Source organism: Aphelocoma coerulescens, chromosome 3, assembly GCF_041296385.1.
Source record: "Aphelocoma coerulescens isolate FSJ_1873_10779 chromosome 3, UR_Acoe_1.0, whole genome shotgun sequence".
Classification (NCBI taxonomy): domain Eukaryota; kingdom Metazoa; phylum Chordata; class Aves; order Passeriformes; family Corvidae; genus Aphelocoma; species Aphelocoma coerulescens.
The window spans coordinates 109,512,058-109,530,683 of record NC_091016.1 but is presented as its reverse complement, the minus strand read 5'-3'; the positions used below and the strand labels follow the sequence as shown (position 1 = coordinate 109,530,683).

Below are 18,626 nucleotides of genomic sequence, written 5' to 3'. Positions count from 1 at the left end.
TGGAATGGGCTGCCCAGGGTGGTGGTAGAGTCACCATCCCTGGAAGTGATCAAGGGATGACTGGACTTAGCACTGTGGTTTAGTTAGCATGGTGGTGTTTGGTCGAAGGTTGGACTTGATGGTCTTGGAGGTCTTTTCCAACCTTAATGATTCCATGATTCTGTATGGAAATATGAATGTCAGGTCTGCAGCCAGCACCAGGCTTGCAGATTCTGCACGTGGCAAAAGGGAGGTCCATGGCCCTGTGAGTCAGTGCAGGGAAGGGAGGGATTCAGGATCTACCAATCAACTCACTAGTCTGTGGGATCAGTCAGCTGTAGGATCAAGGTACTGCAACAAGTTGCTACTGTTTTGCTCCTCCTTGATTTTAGAGCCAGGGTACACTGTCTGCTGAACCTTAGACCTTGTGTGTATTACTACAGATTCATGTTGCTATCTTGTCTGGCTGAAATCTGAGACTTAAAAGATGCCTTTTTTTTTGTTTGCTTGAGAACACAGTCCTCCTGAATGACAGTAGGAGATTGCTCTGTTCACTCTGTTGCATCATGTGGTTAGTTCTTTTCTACTTCATGCTTTAAGGATAAGCGTTTCAGGTCCTGAAGTGTATTATGTCTGGGTATCAGAGATTATTGTTGTGCATGAATTTAAAAAAAATGTCTCAAGTCAGGCAGTTGAAAATTGTGTAGCTGAGTTGGCAGGGATGGATAACTGCATTAAGAGATGAAACGTACTTTTATATGGAGCAAGTTTAGATAATAACTACAGTTGCATTGTGACCATGGTATTTGGTATTTGGAGGGCTCATCTTGGGACTGTGAATTACCATTGCAGTGCCTGTATAAACAAAATGCTGATTGTCTGGTCACATAAAGCCCCATGTATATCTTCTTGAAAGACTAGAGTTTTAAAGATCACAAAGCAGTTCTAGTAATGAATAATATTTATAGAAAACCCAGTAAATTGGAACACTTGATAAGGTATTAAAATATGCTGTATGAAATTCAGGTGTGGTTGGTTAACAGAGTTAAAAATAATGGATTCTTGCTGTGCCCAAAATGAGTTTAGTTTGCAAGATATTCCTGGTCCTACTTTTGAATATTAAAAATTCAGCATTTGTCACATAACCACTTCAGCTCAGTTCAACACACCTGGGTGCATGCCACAGTGGGATTATTTCTGATCTAATCACTAAGGAAAGTGGTCTTTTCAGGTCAGGACTGAGGTCATGATTAGACTGTAGATAGAAAATTATTCCTCCTCTTTCTGAAGCATGCTTATTTACAGTATCAGGTGGTGTTCACTCATGTCTCCTCATTTCATCATTGAAATGCTAATACTCATTTATCAGTGTCACTGATACTCCATGTGTGTGTGGGAGCATGTTTTATACCCTCAAATAGGCATTGCAATATCATTTTCAAAGGTAGACCTTCGTTAATACATTTAGGTAGCTCTATAAATTTAATTAGGTCGATGGATTCAGTGGACATTAAGTTTCCATCCATAGTAATACTAGTGGGCCTTTGTATCAAGTTTGTTTTTAGTAAAGCCGGGAAGCACATACGCAATGCTCTAAGCAGTTGTAAAACATAAATAAAATGTAAATTCTTATCTTTGTGTTGAAATGTTAAATGTTCACGTCATAAAGCTCCACATACCAAGGATGCTCCAACAGTATGAATTAACTGCTTGTCTACTATGCTTTCTGGTTTACATCCTCCCATAGCCTTTTCAGCATGTATTTGATTAAAATACATATATTTAACACGGACGGCATTCTTATTAGAAATGAGATTAATATTTTGAGATAAAATATTGGAAACAAGTTGAAAAGCAGCAGAAGGTAATAGCTGTAAAATCTTTTGATCCTTTCTGTCTCCTTGCTATCAGTTTGCTGGATCTGTTTTGGTACAGAAATATCCAGAGGCTGTCTCTCACAGCTCCTCCACTCCTGCAGACTGTTACATCAAAAGTAGGCATTTCGCTCAGCTCTTCGAAGTCCTATATTATCAGCTTGGTGATCCTCACCTTAGGATTTAACATCCTCTGCAAATGCTGGATCCAAGCTGGTTGTGATACGGAGACAGGTTGTAGTGTGTTTCTTCCACTGGCCTACTGCCATCTGCATGCAGAAAGTAACTGATTTTCATGGGCATTTCAACATTTTGAGACATGGTGCACTCATCAAATTATATTAGATTCCAAGCTGACATGTGAGATTAACCACTACCACCTACCTTTGTCGAGGGATGTCTCAAAAAGTGGGTCGTTTCAGGGAAAATGGAAGCTGGGTGTATAATGGAACCTGGATGTAGATAATGTCAAAAGTTATTAAAACTGTGGCTAAAAATAGTAAGGATGCAAGAAAAACAGGGCTCTCAGCAACAATGTCCATGAACGTGGGTGATAAATTGGTGGAGAACATGGTAGAGCATAGATGAGTGCACTGTGACTGCTCAAAGTCTAAGCTCATTTTCTAGATATACTTAGCAGTCCTCAGAGAGATATAAGCACTGCTGGGGCATGATTGGTGTCACTCTGAGGCTGACATCTGATTTCAGGTTAGTGAAGCCTCTGTTCCTCCCTAATGACTGGAGTCTAGCCTGCTGCATCAGGCACAAATACCTACTTTATAAACAATCAGAAATAGGTGAGGTGATTTGTACTCTGATCATGCTGGAGACACACCACATGCTTTTCATCCATTCCACTGTGAAGGGAGGGTCTGAAAGAGCTGTTTTGTGCTAGTAAATAATAAAGGAGAGGAACCCTCCACAGAAGGCCAGGTGGGTTTTCACGGCATCTGGAATACAGCAACATGAACTTCCCACAAACAGTGCAGTTTATTTTCTTTCTATTGACATCAAAAAGATTTTGCTGCTGCATCTGGTGAGGGAGGGTACAGAGTTGGGACCAGAATTTTCATTTTGGAGCCCCTATTAACCTCCTTTTGGAACAGGTGAAGAGCAGAATGCAGGTGTTGCTGGAGAAATAAATCCTACATTAAATATTACACATGTATCTTTGCATTAGTCCTGCTCAAATATGCTTGAGGGACAATGTGTGTGTTGAACTCTGTACTTTTTCTTGGGCACAAAACAGTAATCTGGGCACTCATGTCCTTAGGCACCATGAACACCTGATACAAAACATAATCAAGTTTTGTCATCCAAATCAGAAGGAATGTTTTTTAAAGCTGGCAGGAAAATGTGTTCTTCGTTTGTGAGTGTACAGTTGTTTGAAAGGTATTTGATAACTGGAGACTTGTTTTTCTCTTTTCCACAATCTCTAGTTTCTGTAATTGATTTTCTGCTCACATGTATCTTGGGCTAATCTGCACCAGTGTCAGCAGTAAGCACTTAGAGCAGCATGGCTGCAGTGCCACTGAAAGCCTTCCTGGGGCTCATTCCTGACATCACAACAATGCAATGCACTGAGTCAGGAACTGCTGGTGTTTCAGAGGTGCTCAGTGCCTTAATTTTCATTGCCTGTGATCATTTGCTAGAAAACAAAATCCAAACCATTCTATTTTGCAATAGGAAAACCTTTTTCAAGTCAAGCCACACATTCCTGGGGTACTTGGATTAGCAGTTAGCCCTCTCTTTGTTTATAGACACATATTCAGCTGGTAGGAATCTCTTTCCACGTTTTGCAGCTTAAGTAGTGTTCCAGAGTAAGGCTCTGTAATCAGGCAGCACAATTTGCTTTGTGCTTAAGAATGGGGAAGAGTACCTGTGTTCTATTGGAATATCTCCTAAATATTGTCAAGGTTAATCTCTTTAAAGATAACATTGCACAAGGCAAAAATCAATCATCAAATTGTATTGTCAAAGAATTTTTATATCTGACTAGCACGCAGATCCAAATCCTATTAAATAGAATGAATCTTCTGTACACAATAGACAGGTAGGATGTGTAGCAATTTGCCACAATATATTTTTCACGTTGAGTTTGGTAAGATTAAAAGTAGGCTAAGCAGACTCACACTCTGAGAAATGCAAACTCTGTTTTCTTCATATGTGAAGCTGTAGCCAGCTGATGTATCGTAAAATGGTACATTCCTTTTTCTGTCTTTAGTACAACCACTGTGTGACAAGTGCTTGTGTGCTGCAGAAATGAGGACCATTTAAATATTTAGCTATCTTATAGCTCGGAGCTTCTCTGCCTGGGACTCCTACACTGGGAGGCATATGTTCGCAGAGACCTCTTCTTTTTTGCCACGCAGTTTGTACCTTCCTGTGCACGTGGTTACTGAGCTGGAGAAATACCTAGTGGTACAGCTGCTTGACTTTAAACTTCTGATTAATTCAACAGAAACTGCAGACACAGTGAAATCAAATGTGCGTCTTAGGGTCACTGAACGTTTGTTTATTTTCATGTTTATTGGGGCAGATATGCACTGGAGAGGATAACCACAGGTGTAAAACTCAGAGGAATGTAAAGATACCTTGCTCCCACGCCATTCAGGTGTTGTGTGCAACTACCCCTTTTGCAAACACATTGAGAATGGTTTGTTATCTCCGGGAACCATTTGGACTGTGCAAAGGAGCCTCTCTGGCATTCATGATGCTTGGAGATGGCTCAGGATCCCAGCCCCAGGGTGTGGCATGAACAGGTACATGTGGGGCATGTGAACTGATATCACCCTGTCATATCACTCCAAAGCTATGGCCCTGTGTACTGAAAACAACCTGCAATCTCTCCCTCTTTAAAGCCTATAACTTTTCATACTTGTTTGGAAGGAAGAAGGAGAGCTAATGATAAATGTGTAAGAAACAGTAAGATCTGCTGTGCAGCTGTGCAAAAATTTTAACCTGACATGCTTATTTCATGTAGAGTCACCAAAGACAGAGAGAGAGGGTTAAAACATCAAGAACTGCTATTTCCCACTGGAAAAAAAAAAAAAAAAATCAGTGAGTGAAACATACTTCCCAGTGTGAAGATTTTCATTAAAGAATTGATACGGTGTGATATAAAAGAAGAAATCAAGGGTTACACTTTTCCTAAAGAAATGTGGAGATTCTTTTAATGCTGAGGCACTTGTAACTTGATTTTCATCTGTAAAAGTCAAGGTTTGATTATAGTTCCTGCATTATTATTTATAGTTTAGCAGTTATACATGCCACGTCCTTGGCTGTGGCATTGCAGTTTGCACCATCTATGTCTGCTTCCTAAATTTATTGATCTCATTAGAAGATAAAAATGACAAAGATAGCTCATAATACTTCTGAGAAATGTAAAACCATTAGCAGGTCATTGTCAAAGCTATAACATGTCCTTTTAAGCTGCTTAGCAAACTGGTGGCAGCCTATGATACAGGGATTAACCTGTGCCAGGAGTGACTGAGAGGATCGCAGTGGATGGTTAATATTCAGCCTGCCTACAAAGCTCTGAAACTGCCTCACAAAATGATACAATGAAGTGATAAACAGAAATACATTAAAAACAAAGGGAACAGAAGTTTTCTTTTCCTGTACTTTATCTTGGTCTCTAACATATAAGAAGCAGAATGGGTGTTAGACCTTCATCTGAAATTAGGAGTTACTTTTTATAAGTTGGGCTATGCTTCCACTAGGCAAAGGAGCCTCTTAGGCTTTCCTCTGAGTGCAGGCTGACCTTGGCCAAGACCCTAAGCCAGCTTTTCCTGAGGTGGGACCTTGCGCTATCCTAGAGCTGTGTTTAAGGGCACAGTAATAATAATGAGTATTTCAGACACACAGTGCACCGCTGTATTTTGAAGCCAGCATTTGTTGCCTGTGACATTCCATACTGCCCAGGATGCCCACCAGTGCAATGGACATAACAAGACCTGCTACTTTTTTTGCAGGAGACCTATATACCTGCATTATTCTTACTGTTTACATTTCTTCCCTTAGAGAAATGGCTGCAAGCACTGGCTGATTGCTCTATTGCTTACAGAACTGTCTGGACTTACAGAGAACAAATTTAAACTGGCAGAACACATGCTGCTGCATAAGATTTGGGCTGGAGGGCTGGGTTTTCTACATTGGTTCTCAGGGATGGAGCAGGATAGGTGGTTAAGGAGAGGAGGATATAGGCAGAAAGCCTGATACCTAATGGGTCTTCTCAGGATCTCACCTGACTGTTCACTCTCAGTGGAGAGCCTGGCATTAGCATTAGACACAGTTACTGCCAAATTCCTTACGGGGTGGATGAACATGCACAGGTGGGCTCAGACAAGAGGAGTAGGAAGAAAGAACAGAAACCCAAGCCCCCATTCACTGTTGTTGAGTATCGTGTGCCCTGATTTACACCAATGCATTATTCTCTTTTAGGAGCAATTTATATGCACGTTCCAGTAACAAGTAAACAAGCATTAGGGCACTGATTAATTAGCCTAGACAACAGTTTACAGATCACAAAGGAGAGAATAAGGATAATAACAGTATTAATCATTTCAGTTATTCATTCTATTTTTAACCTATTAATGGCTATTTGTTTATTTTACCTATCAGAAAGTCAGAACTACCAGGAAGGGGACCCTTGATCACAAGCCTCTCCCAAGAAAACTTGTTTCTGTTTTCTTTTTCCATGTACACAACAGTAATTTCAGTTTGGTGCAACTGTACAATTTTGGCTAGACCACACATCTATAAATTAGGTGTGATAGTGTTCTATTGTCTAAATCACGAAGGTGATTGTGGGTTAACTGGTGAATTTAAAATACTCAGAATGCTTCATAACCATGTTGTAATAATATTAATGTATATAGGTGTTCTCAGCCATTAATTGCCCTGTCATTGGAGTCTGGGCTGCTAATACTTGATTGTAATAGAAATCCACTTGATTTAGCAAAACGATCTGTAAAGTTTAAAGAGATATTTTCCCAATCACAGATCTTGTAAATGCTGTCATGGGATGTAGTCAATAAAGAATGAAAAAAAAGCTAGTATCTTTAATAAAATTGTGTGAGGAAAGCTGAATCAATTTTCTAGACATTTCTGAGCTTTAAAACAAAATTGTTTGGTTCTAATTCAGATTGGAAAATATCCCCAAAATATAAATTCTCCTGCTGAAGAGTAATTTCTAGTGACTCTGAAAGTCTTTGTCTTTTCTCACTTCCAGCCACTGTATCAAGAGAATACTTCAATTTCCACCCTAAGACCAGCCTCCCAGCCTGATTTATCTGGGGCCATGCAAAAAACTGATGGTCACTGATTTTAATACTATTCCCATCATTTGTGCTCCAGAACTATGGGTGTTTCTCATGGGTTTCTATCCCAGAATCCTGTAATCCTTTTGCTCAATATCCTTACTTCTGAAGGATTAAGGCAAACTCGAAAGGTTGCAGAAAAGAAGAGCAAGAACAATTGAAAGTCTGAATATCCTGCCTGACATTGAGAGATTAAAGAAGATCAGTGTACTTAGATTATCTGAGAGAAGGTTAAGGGGTGGCTTGATCATGGTCTCAAAGTCCCAAGCACAGAAACAGTTTTCCAATACATGGGGAATCTCTAATTTAGCACATAAAAGCCATAGCAAGGTCCTGTGATTGAATGCTTAATCTGGACAAGTTCACACTAGATGTAGCACTTTTGAGATTGTAGAAGCTTTTTTTTTTTTTTTAGGTATTGTTGGATTCTTAGTAATTTTAAGATTTCAAAACATATCTTTTCTAAAAGCTGTCCTACTTTGACCAGAAATTATAGGGTCTATGCAGAAGTCCCTGGGTAAAATATTATGGGTATATGTTGTGCCCAAGGGCAACTTATACAATCATAATTTCAGAATTTATTAATTCTTTGGTAATGAATGTTCCCTACTACTACATAAAATAGGCTCATATAACATACTATCATTTGCACTTTTCTAACCTTAATGTCATTATTCAGAAGCTATCAAAGCTGTTTTTGTACCTCTGTGTGCTTAGCCCAAAGAAAAGGAAAGCTAGTTAATATAAAAAGGTATTTTTAGCACTTCTGAAAGCTTCTTATGCCAATCCTTAAAAAGAAACAAGAAATTTCTCCAAAAATGCAAATGCTCTGTCTAGAAGTAAGAGTATCATTTTAACTACTTCATCATTATGTGTCACTCCCTATGTATAGTAAGTGCTGCGTGACAGTTGTTTCTAAGAGACATTCGGGGACTTTTCCAATAGGTACATAATTATATTTCATAGTACATATATTTGTGACACATAGGGCTTTATGTGTTCAAAGGACTCAGGAGTCATTAGCTAATGCTCACAGCACCTCTATGGAATAGGTAAGACAGTATTATAAGGGCAGATGGCCTTCAAGACCACATAAAACATTGCAGGCAGAGAAAGAAATAGAGATTGGTACCTTCCCATTTCCAAACTGCATGTTCAAATCTCCAAACATTGTATTAGCTATATAGCTATAGGAACAGTGCTTTTAGTATTATGTCCTAACCCTCCATCTCTTGCACTGATTTTGTTGGCCTCCTAAACTAATACAAGGAGTAATGCTATGACACTCTACCTAATTTGTCAAGATCAGCAACATTAGCCTCTGTAGTTCTTACAAGGGCTTGACCTTACTGAGCTAGTCCTACTGAGCTAGTCCTACTGAAATTAAATCGCTGCATGAAAGGTATGTTTCATTAAAAATAACTGTGAAGAGGAAGTGGTACTACTTCTTTTCAAAGTTTGCCTTTATTTTACAGATCAATGGCTTTATGATTTGGCAGTAAAGTCCATAGAGCAGCAGGGACTAAGTGCTTGCTCTGCCAAGCCCAGTCCTTGCTGTTAAAAGAATGCTTTGTGAAAGGGACCACTTAAGAAACCAATAACAGGACAGCATAAATAAAATTTATGAAAGAACCTCCAGACTATTTAGAGTCCATTCTGCCCATTTTCATGTGCAGAAGGAAAGAATATCTTTCTGCCATAGATGAATAGCCTTTCACAAGGGATTTCTTGGGCCCAACACCTATCCATAGGTTTTCTGTCCTTGACCCTGCATGTCTGGCAAAACCATCTTGAAGACACATGCAGCTGCTGTGATAGCAATGCAGACTCCAACCAATTAAGTCTTATTCATGAATAAATCTCATGCATGACAGACTTGGAGGAGGAACTGATCCCATCTCATCCAGAAGATTTCCAGTGACATATTATGTGTTCTTACTATGTTTTCTGTGAATTTGGGAAGTGATTGGCAAGGCAAATGTGAAAGACAGGGCTAGGGTAGAAATGTGTGGAAGGAAACCCTTTGTTCAAAACCTGACCACTTGTCTGGATACATTTTGCCCTGAGGTTTGGGCTCCATCAGGCATGGCTTCTGGACTTCCTTGCTCCTAGGGATTGTAAAAAATGATGATTAGTCAAAAAACTACTGAGTAATGGACAAAGGGGAAAATGGAAGAACTGCCATACTGTCACCTCACAGCCTATCACAAATATATACTGTTATATTTCAGAGATGGATGACCAGATGAATAACTTCATACCAGGCTTTTTCATTTTGACCACTTCTGATGGAGATTAATCCAAAAAACCTAAGAAAATACAAATTCTATCAAGCTGCTTATATGTGTGTTTCAATTACAAAAACTTACCTCTGAAAAGACCAAGTTTCCTTTCCTCTTTTTTTTTTTTTTTTCTGGCACAAGACATGCAAATGTCAGAGGGAGAAAATATCACACTCAAAAGAAGAGAATCTTGGGAAGTCAGCAATATAAGAAAGAAAAGGTTCTTGAAAAGACCAAACAACCCACAAACACAAATTCAGTGTTTCACTATAAAATTAAAAGCACAGTACAGAGAAAGCAGAAATCACAGATCTGTTTCTTTCATGTTTTTAACTTGCCTCATTCCAGATAACTTCTGATCAGCTACCTGCCACCTAGGTTCATCTCAAAGACTTAGACATGAAGAGGAGACAAACCACAATTTTTGCAGAATATGATCCTGACATGTGGAGGGATCAGCACCTTTGCAGGCAATGATATAGAGAGCAAAAGCAGATCATTAGCTTCATAAATGAATCAGGTTATTGTGAAAAGAAAATCAGAATAATGATATTGTAAAATACGAAACAACCTGGTAAGATACACATGTCCTCTGCATGCTTATTTAAATGTAATCTATGTTACGGTATCATTTTATGGCTTGCCAGTGCAGCTTACTGATCATATAATGCCTCCAAAGGAATCTGACCATTTGCAAAAATCAATAATTACCAATATTCTGCAATTGAAAAGGGCTGGATAATAACCATTCCCTAGCACTTCCTGTGGAAGGGAAATAGGACATTTAGAATTTCTAAAAATGGGTGTCTAAATTATTGGTTAAACTGCTCGGTAGCATTTGAAGCCCAGATATTAGATTTCTTCTGAACTCCAAAATTACTCAGCTCAAGAAAAATTAATAATAATAATAATAATAATAATAATAATAATAAATTTTTAAAAGCCCAAGAATTGAAAATAGTGGGAGATGATTGAGTTTTTCTACCTGTATTTTGCAGCTGTTTTTGAAGGGCAATTTGGGGGCTGAATATTGAAGCTCCATCATTGAAGTTTGTGGCTATGGTGAACACTGAGAAATAGTACCCAGCCAGAGTGCTCTGCTCAGAGAGAAGGGAATAAGGCAAATCATATACAACTGCTATTAGTCACCACCCTGGCACCATTTACACGTTTAAGCACTTTGGGTTTTGGGGAATTTTATTGAGAATATCGTATTTTCAGAAGAAGAAGATGTTTTTGTGGAAAACTGACAGTATCCCAATACAAAAACCTTTCCAGAGCTATTAATGAGAATTTTAATGAAGGGTTCTCAGTTAAAAGTAATTTTTTTTTTGACTTCACAACATAGCTGCTTGATCAAAGATCCTTAGTTCTGTAGTGTGGAGTGTTTTAGGAAGAACTTTTATTTTGTGAACCTCATGGCACAGGTACCAGAAGAAGCACAAATAACGAAACTGGCAGCACTTCATCATAACAGACTGATTCTTAATATTTATTTCATCCCATTTTCCTGCCTCTCTGCTTCTCCATAAGGACTAGTTAAAAGCATAAGAATAAACAGTCAGCTTTTCCAACAGAAAATCATCAGTGACGTCCCTCAAAGATATAAGTGAGAGCTAGTCAGTAGAAGATCTGGCAAAAGAAATATTGAAATAACACAGTTTTCAAATAATATAAAGCTTTAGAAAAAATGTGTGCTGGAAAGAATTGCAGAGGAATAGGGTGATAGTGACTGACTGGCTGACAAAATGTCAGGTACAATTCAGTAATTAGAAGTGTAAAGTGGTGTTAACCTTATATACACAGTAGTGGCTTTTGAACTGGCTCTTATCACTCAGAAGGAATATCTGAGTTCTCCAAAATCATCAGCCCAGAACTCAACAGTAATGAAGGCAAGAGAGGTAGTCAAGCATGTGGAACAGCTTCTTCAGATGGAGATAAAATAGGCTGTGGGTCTTTGGTATGAAAGGAGCAAGTGAAGGGAATGCCTGAAATCATGGAGGGGGGAGGTGAATACAGAATTATGATTTAACTCTTCTTGTAACACTGGGCCTAGAAAGCACCACATGTAAACCACTGGATGGGAGGTTTGAAACAAATTCCAGGTGTGTAGTTGAGCTGTGCCACTCATTATTCCGTGAGTACAAAAGAAGTTTAGACATGCATGGAAAGCTGTTACACATGTTCGTGGAATAAAAATCCACTGAGAACTCTTAAAATATCTTCTTATCAGAGAGTCCCTGACAACCTATCATGAAGGGATGAGTGAGCCAACCAAGAAACTAGAGTATATATTTGCCCTGGTCTTTTGCTCTTCCTTAGCTCTTTTGCTGGAAATGAGATAAAAGTCTGTAAGGGCTCTTGGTCTCATGCAGAAAAACTGTTCTCATGTTGAAGGGTACTTTCTGTTGTTCTGTTTTGTAATCTGTATGATATGTAAAGCCCACATGTGAATGTGTGTGGTAGCTGATGGCAGTTGCTGTGACCACAGTGGGGAGATGCTCAGAGCAGGGCCACTGCTTCCCAGGCACAGCTTCCTCATCGTGCCCTTTGCTGCTAGTTAACCTAAGAACAGAGGGGGGAATTCAGGCTGTGTTTCTTACTTGATTCCAGTAAATTTGTACCAAGAAATGGTAATATTATTTTTATGAAATGGGGAGGCCAATATTTTGTGGTTTTGGCTACAATTTTTTTCCCCCTGTCCTGATTTAATTTAACCAGGCAGTCCGATTTCAGTAATCCTCATCACTTCTTAGCTCCCTGTTTTATGTTGATATTTATTCATGTTCTCCTGCTTGTACAATTCACCAGTTCCCTCTCCTAAATGTGTTGATACCAATGCTCAGAGATGATATAAAAAAAACTGGAGGGAAACACGGTCATTTACTCCTTCTTGTCTTGTTTGTTTGCTTCAGAATTACTTGCACTGACACAAATAGACTTTCCTTGTGCACGGCAAGAGATAAGGTTGGGGTTTTCTGCTTTATTTGTTCTGTACCACACATATTTTCCCCACCCACTCCCTCACTTGCTTTTATACATCCTCACACACAGATGTACTTGCATACTATAAGATTTCAGAGAATTTCACTCAGCTTAGGAGAATGTGACCAATGTCTGGGATGAAAAGTTTATATTTTCAGCATCACAAGTCATTTCCACCAATCTTACCATCACAGGTGGGTGTTTCTGGAAAGGGTGCTAAAGCACCTAACATTCAGTATTTAGGACACTGAAATACCATTAGTGAAATCAGTGCTATGAAGAGTTGGGGTGTGCCATGTTGTGATAAACTATTTGCTGCAAGCTGAGTTTAGCTCCATGTTCAGAAGTGGAGAAGTGATTTAGCTAATAGGTGATGCAGTTGTCTGTGTTTTTCTGCCTATTTCTTTCTGGAAAATGTTGGTATGGCTCATAGCTCTGCCTCATTGCTGTATCTTTGACTACTACTTCTCATATGGGAAGCTGCACACAGATAATTTGGGTGATTTTATGAATAGAGGGATTTTTCTGAACCTGCTGCATTTTGCTCAAGTGTTCTCCCAAAGCTGTGTGTCTCTGCTGATAGATGAGTGCATCTGCAAGTTTCAAGATGTGTGGTTTCTGTGGGTGGAGTGGGATGAGTGTGGTGGGTTGAAAGAAGAGAAGAAGAAACGGTCTCCAGCATCGATAAAGTTTCTGGTGCCTCATGAATATTTGTTCTCTTGCAGGTTCTGCCTTTTAAACACTGACCTCAGGAGAAGCTCTGCAGGATGAAAGAGTTATTTTGTGACTGGACACATTGAGTCACTTGGGATAAATTGCTACAGTCTCTCAGTTATCAGTTAAGTCCTTGGGTTCTGGTGAAATCAGTGGAGCTTGTTTTCACTGGTGTATTATCTGAGCTATCAAGCTTAATGAATCATTACAAATAGTTTAATCTGCACTTGCAGGTGCTATTAAAACTAGTTTTTTTTGTTTTGTTTTTGTTTTTGTTTTTTTTTTTTTGCCAGGAGATTTTTTTTTACCTGGGAAGAGCAGTCTTTCTCAGTCACAATGGTTTAAATATGGAGTAGTGGGATAGGTTTTGCTCATTAGAAAGTCTGATGCTGAATTTGATATTCCCTTCTGCTAAACTTACCTCCTCCAGGATTTAAGACTCTAAGTTGCAGAGGATAAAACATAAGGCCCTGGTTAATTGCAAATAAATAGTGCCAGAAAAACATACAGATGGTACCTGAAGTTCATTTTTGAAGACTATCCAGTAAACTATATATAATTTACATGAAAACTATGTAGAGTAAGCAGGAGAACAACTTTTTTGTGGTTTCTTACATTTGTAAAACAACAAAACAGCAAAAAAAGAAATAACAAATGAATACCCTCAGTCAGTGAAACTTCTTGTTTGGGAAAACAGCAACCTGTATTTCTATTTATTTACCTTAATCAAATTAATTAATTTAGCAACTCTAAAAATGTCAGCATTTTACAGGATACAGGTATAAATATCTGGCAAGTAGAGTGTATATATTAAACTACATCTACTTAGCTAGTAAATATTTTGCTGCATTAGTTTGCTCATTCCCAAGCAATCAGTTGTGAACTCCAGTGTTGTAACGGGTCCACAGGGAACATTTGTGCTTTGGTTGGCACTTAGATTAAATTCATCAAATTATTTTTTTCCCTGTTCAACGCTGACATTTCAGAATGTTTTTTTTAAAAGGTTTTGTGCCAACTGCCAAAGTCAATTAATTAAATAGTAAATCTGAAATTTGTAGGGGAAAACTATCATTCCCTTTTGCTGTGCAACCTTGGAAATGTGCACGTTTAATCCACAAAACACATGGTTTACCAGAGGGTCCTGATCTGCTTGCATTGAAAGTAAAAGCAAAGCTTGCTGAGATTTTTTGTGAGATTAAGGATTACCTCAAGGATGGCATTTTACCCTGCATTTTCCTTCTCATTTTGATACTTGGTAGTAATGACAATATCTTTTGAAGTCCTGCTATGCTTGAGAGCTTAAATTTTTCAACACAAATACTGGAAGCAGCACAAATTTATGGACTCATTTTCCATATATTTGAGATACCCCAGATGAAGGTATGATGTGCAGTCCCAGAATTTGCTGGCCGAAGAACTCTCTCTTAGATCTGTAAAGGAAATCTAGAGACAAAATTCAATAGACCTGAGCAGATGGTGATCATATTCCTACATAGCAGAAGTATTACAAATCTCTTCCCAAAACACACACTTTCCAAGGAGTGTGTATACCCTCATTGTCAGCAAAGGCAGTCTGGTTCCAAAGATTTGACTGGATCTTGCTTTTCTGCCTACTTGTATGTCTCTTTTTGTACATCTCAGTGAAATCCTCATATTTTATTTGAAGCTTTATCATCTCAAGGTGCTTGGAAATGAGAACAGTACACTGACTGTCCTTCAGCTGTTAGTTCTCTGTCATTAGTTTATATTGATTTGTGTTTGTTTATTTTTTCCCTGCCTGAAAACTGTGGTGCAGATCAGAACCCTGTATTTGAGGCCCTGTATATGCATGGACTAGAAACACAGCCCAACGAAAATGTAAGAGACAGTAAAAGTAGTGATAGGATAGATGGGTAAAGGCAGACCAGATACATGACTCTTATCCATTTGCCATTTACAATTGTCTCATTCTGTGTTTTGCTATAATTTTAAGTTCAGGATTTCTTTTGGGTCTTCTTACTCCCCATTTGTTTCAAGAAAGTACATGTCTTTTCTTTAGGAAGATAAAAGATGTCTAAAGAGAGCGGCTTCCAGCACATTCAGAAATTCATTAGGATTTGGTCCCTCATTTGACAGCATGGCATGAGGGGGCCAAGAGTTCAAAGAAAGGTACTGGTTAGCACTCAGTAGCAGGGAAAAATGGTGAAAAATGCTAGTGCCAAGAGTGTCTCTTAAATACCACACTTGTGAGAGTGAAGGCACAATGGGTAGCAAGATACAGGAAGCTAATTCCTAGGATTCATTACCTTATACGTTCTGCTACCACTTTGCTTTATATAGTGAAAATATACCAGTTCTTCCTATCAAAGCCTGTATTGCAATTCTTGGAATTGTCCTGCCTGCCCAGATATATGCCATTTTGCAGAAAGGAAATCTGATGTGTTACTGTTGAAAAAGTTGCTCCTTGTGAAAGAGATTACAGACTAACACTAATCCTAACCCTGGCCCTAACACTAACCCTAACCCCAAACCATAACCCTTACTCCTAACCCTAACCTAACCTCAACCCCAACCTTAGCCCTAAACCCTAGCCCGAAACCCTAACTCTAACCCTAACTCTATTTATAATATCAAAAAAATATACCAATTCCTTCTATCAAAGCCTGTACTACAATTCTTGGAATTGTCTTGCCTGTCCAGATATAGGCCAATTTGCAGTAAGGAAATCTGATGTTTTCCTGTTGAAAATGTTCCTCCTTGTGAAAGAGTCTTACAGTTATGGTGGCTCAGACCGACCAAGTCACCTCTGTATGAGCAAAAGTGGGAGTTCTTCAGCTATGCTTTTCTGAGATACTATTGCTGTATTTAATCTTGGGGATATTTGATGTAAAACATTGGCAAGAATGCCTTCAGGAAGAAGATAAGGATGCCAAGTTGTGGACAATGTTTGGAGTCAAAGCTTTTGGGATTCTTGGGGTTCTTTATACTGTAAAATTGAAGTTTTTCTATCTATGTCTAGAAGGAAAATCACTGAGATGACTAGGGAAACTTTGGTCTTAACACTTGAAGAACTTCAGATGGTGCAAAGGCTAAGCAGTAGACGAGGGAAAATTTAGAATATTGAATTAAATACTACTGGAGGCATCTAAAGTCCTGGGTTAGGTCTAAAACTCAGCTGATGTGTGTCTAAATTTCCTTTCTGGAGGATGGATTTGTTATTTATCTCAAGGCAATGTTGGGCAGGGAAATGTGTAGGTTATTATTACAGTTATTATTACAGTAATAACTGTACCATGTATGGACTTGGAGAGATAGAAAAGCATTTTAAATGGTTTGTAAAATTTGGTAGAGAACAAATCTCATGAATGTTTCTAGGTGATCACTAGATTACTAAGTTGTCCTTAACCAATGGTAGTTATCTACATAGTTTCTGTGCAAAATGCCTGTATCTCCCTGTGATAAGTGAATCCAGTTTTACAAGAGATAATTAAACACGAAAGAACTAAACATCCTAGTTTTTTTTCCTTAATGTTGTATCTCAGCATTGTCTCCATCAGTAGCCTTGTCCGCAGGAAGTGTAAAGTTTCCTGCTATGATTGTTTGACTGCTGCCAATTATCAGATCTGCTTTTGGCAGCTTTCCCTCCCAACCTGCTGATTAGCTAATGTGTGGTTGCTAATACAATATGGGAAACTGGTGTAAATGAAGAAGCAAAAGTTTATTAATTTCATGTGCTAATTACTGTTTGTAATATAATCATCAATACTGCGAGAAGAAATCCTGGCTTAAGAAATAATCAGGTTTCTATGTCTTGTGAAATGAGGCACAAGAATTTTGTGCAGTAAACAGGCATATTTTCCCCTTGATACATGCACATAATTTTCATTAGATTAATAGGTTTCAAAGGTAGAGGTGAGATCATTAGAGCTTGGAATCTAAGTACCTGTACAACACAGGCTAGAGAATTTCATCCAGGTACTCTATATCTGAGTTAATAGAAAAGAGGAGCCAGATCCTGCACTGGATTTACAGCAGTTTTACTCCACTAAACTGGAATAATGGTGATTTATACCAGCTGAGAAATTGGCAGTAGACTTAAATGACAATGGATTCTTTTTGCATAAACCTAAATGAAAATGGTCACTTATATTTTAATAGCTGTGTTGAAAGAGCCTCGCTGGGAGTGAGTTTTTGAAAAGTATTTTAAGCTTTAGAAGAAAATGAGGGCTTTTCCAAACCTTTATGGGATGATTGCGTTCCCTGTTGTAATTTAAACTTGTCCCTTCACTGAAGAAAAGACATAAATTTAGCAGAAAAAAAAATTCTCTTTAAATTGAAACCTGTGCCAAAATTCTTATTTGTAATTAAATCAGGCTCTAGGATTTTAGTGGGGGAAGGAAGAACAAAATAATATAATAAAAAGCTGAATATTCTCAGAGCCAAGAGGAACTTGAACTCAAATGTTCAAAGATTAAAAGTCTCAAGAGCTAAAAAGTAGTCTGTGATTTCTTTCATTAGGTTGTATATTTGGTAAAACAAGATGCCTCATTACTCTTTTGTAGCCATCTGCATGTGTGTGTGGATGATGTTATTATATTTATAGCAGATACAGTCTTATCATTTAGGTACAGACAGAATCCTACCTGCTCAGAGCTACAGGGAATGCACTCAGACAATATTGACATAGACAATGCCATAACATCCTGCAATCTGCACAGAAACTGAGACTTTGTGAGGACCAAAGCTGAAGAAAAGAATTTCCTTCCTGCTCTCCTAAAATGAGAGTGTTTAAAGGAAAATACCAGTGTGGGGAGAATATCCTTCAGATTCCCAACAAATTTCTGTCAGTTCTACTCAGGAGGAGGCTGTGAAGGCTTTTGTGTTTAGTGATACAGAAATCTGTGACTATCATATAAACATGTAGAATATATAGAAAGGATAACAACTTCTTATTAGAGTAGCTGCTTATGTAGACAGTAAGCAGAGAGAACCTTGTCTCATAATATTCCCATTCTCATTGATAATAAATCAGCTGCTGGTTTGGCTGATGAACAGTTTGAGGTGCTTTATATTTGCTGAAGAAAACCTAAACAGAATACACATTTTAAACCTAAACAGAACACACATTTTAATGTGTTTACCATACTTTTTCCCCTGAGTGTTTTTCTTCTTCAGAGATGGAAGTCTGCCTCAACATGTCACAGTATATTTTGATGGCACTGTCACATGGAGAAAAAACTGATAATTTACTGCACAGGTAAACATCAGAAGACATGGTCTGAAGCTTATAAATCAACCCAAACTTTCTCTCTCTTTCTTTACTTTAAGCAGAACTAGAAGAGCCAATCCCTCCTTGAAAAGCAGGGTTCCTTTTTGTCCCTTACCCAGAAGGATTCAAGTGTTCCCCATCCTTTAGGACTGTCATGTAACTCCATCCTACCACTAAGTATTTGGTAACATCACACTTGCCTACAAAGTTTGTAGCAACATCA

At 38.4% G+C, this 18,626-nt stretch overlaps 1 protein-coding gene across 1 annotated transcript in view; it reads left to right on the top strand.

The window, feature by feature from the left end:
- Positions 1-16,913, top strand: part of LOC138108627 (uncharacterized) — a 91,546-nt gene extending 74,633 nt beyond the window's left edge. Inside the window, exon 6 of the mRNA XM_069011548.1 lies at positions 13,167-16,913. The gene's annotated coding sequence lies outside the window, so the exon portion shown is untranslated. The remainder of the gene's footprint in view (positions 1-13,166) is intronic.
- Positions 16,914-18,626: the final 1,713 nt, after the last annotated feature.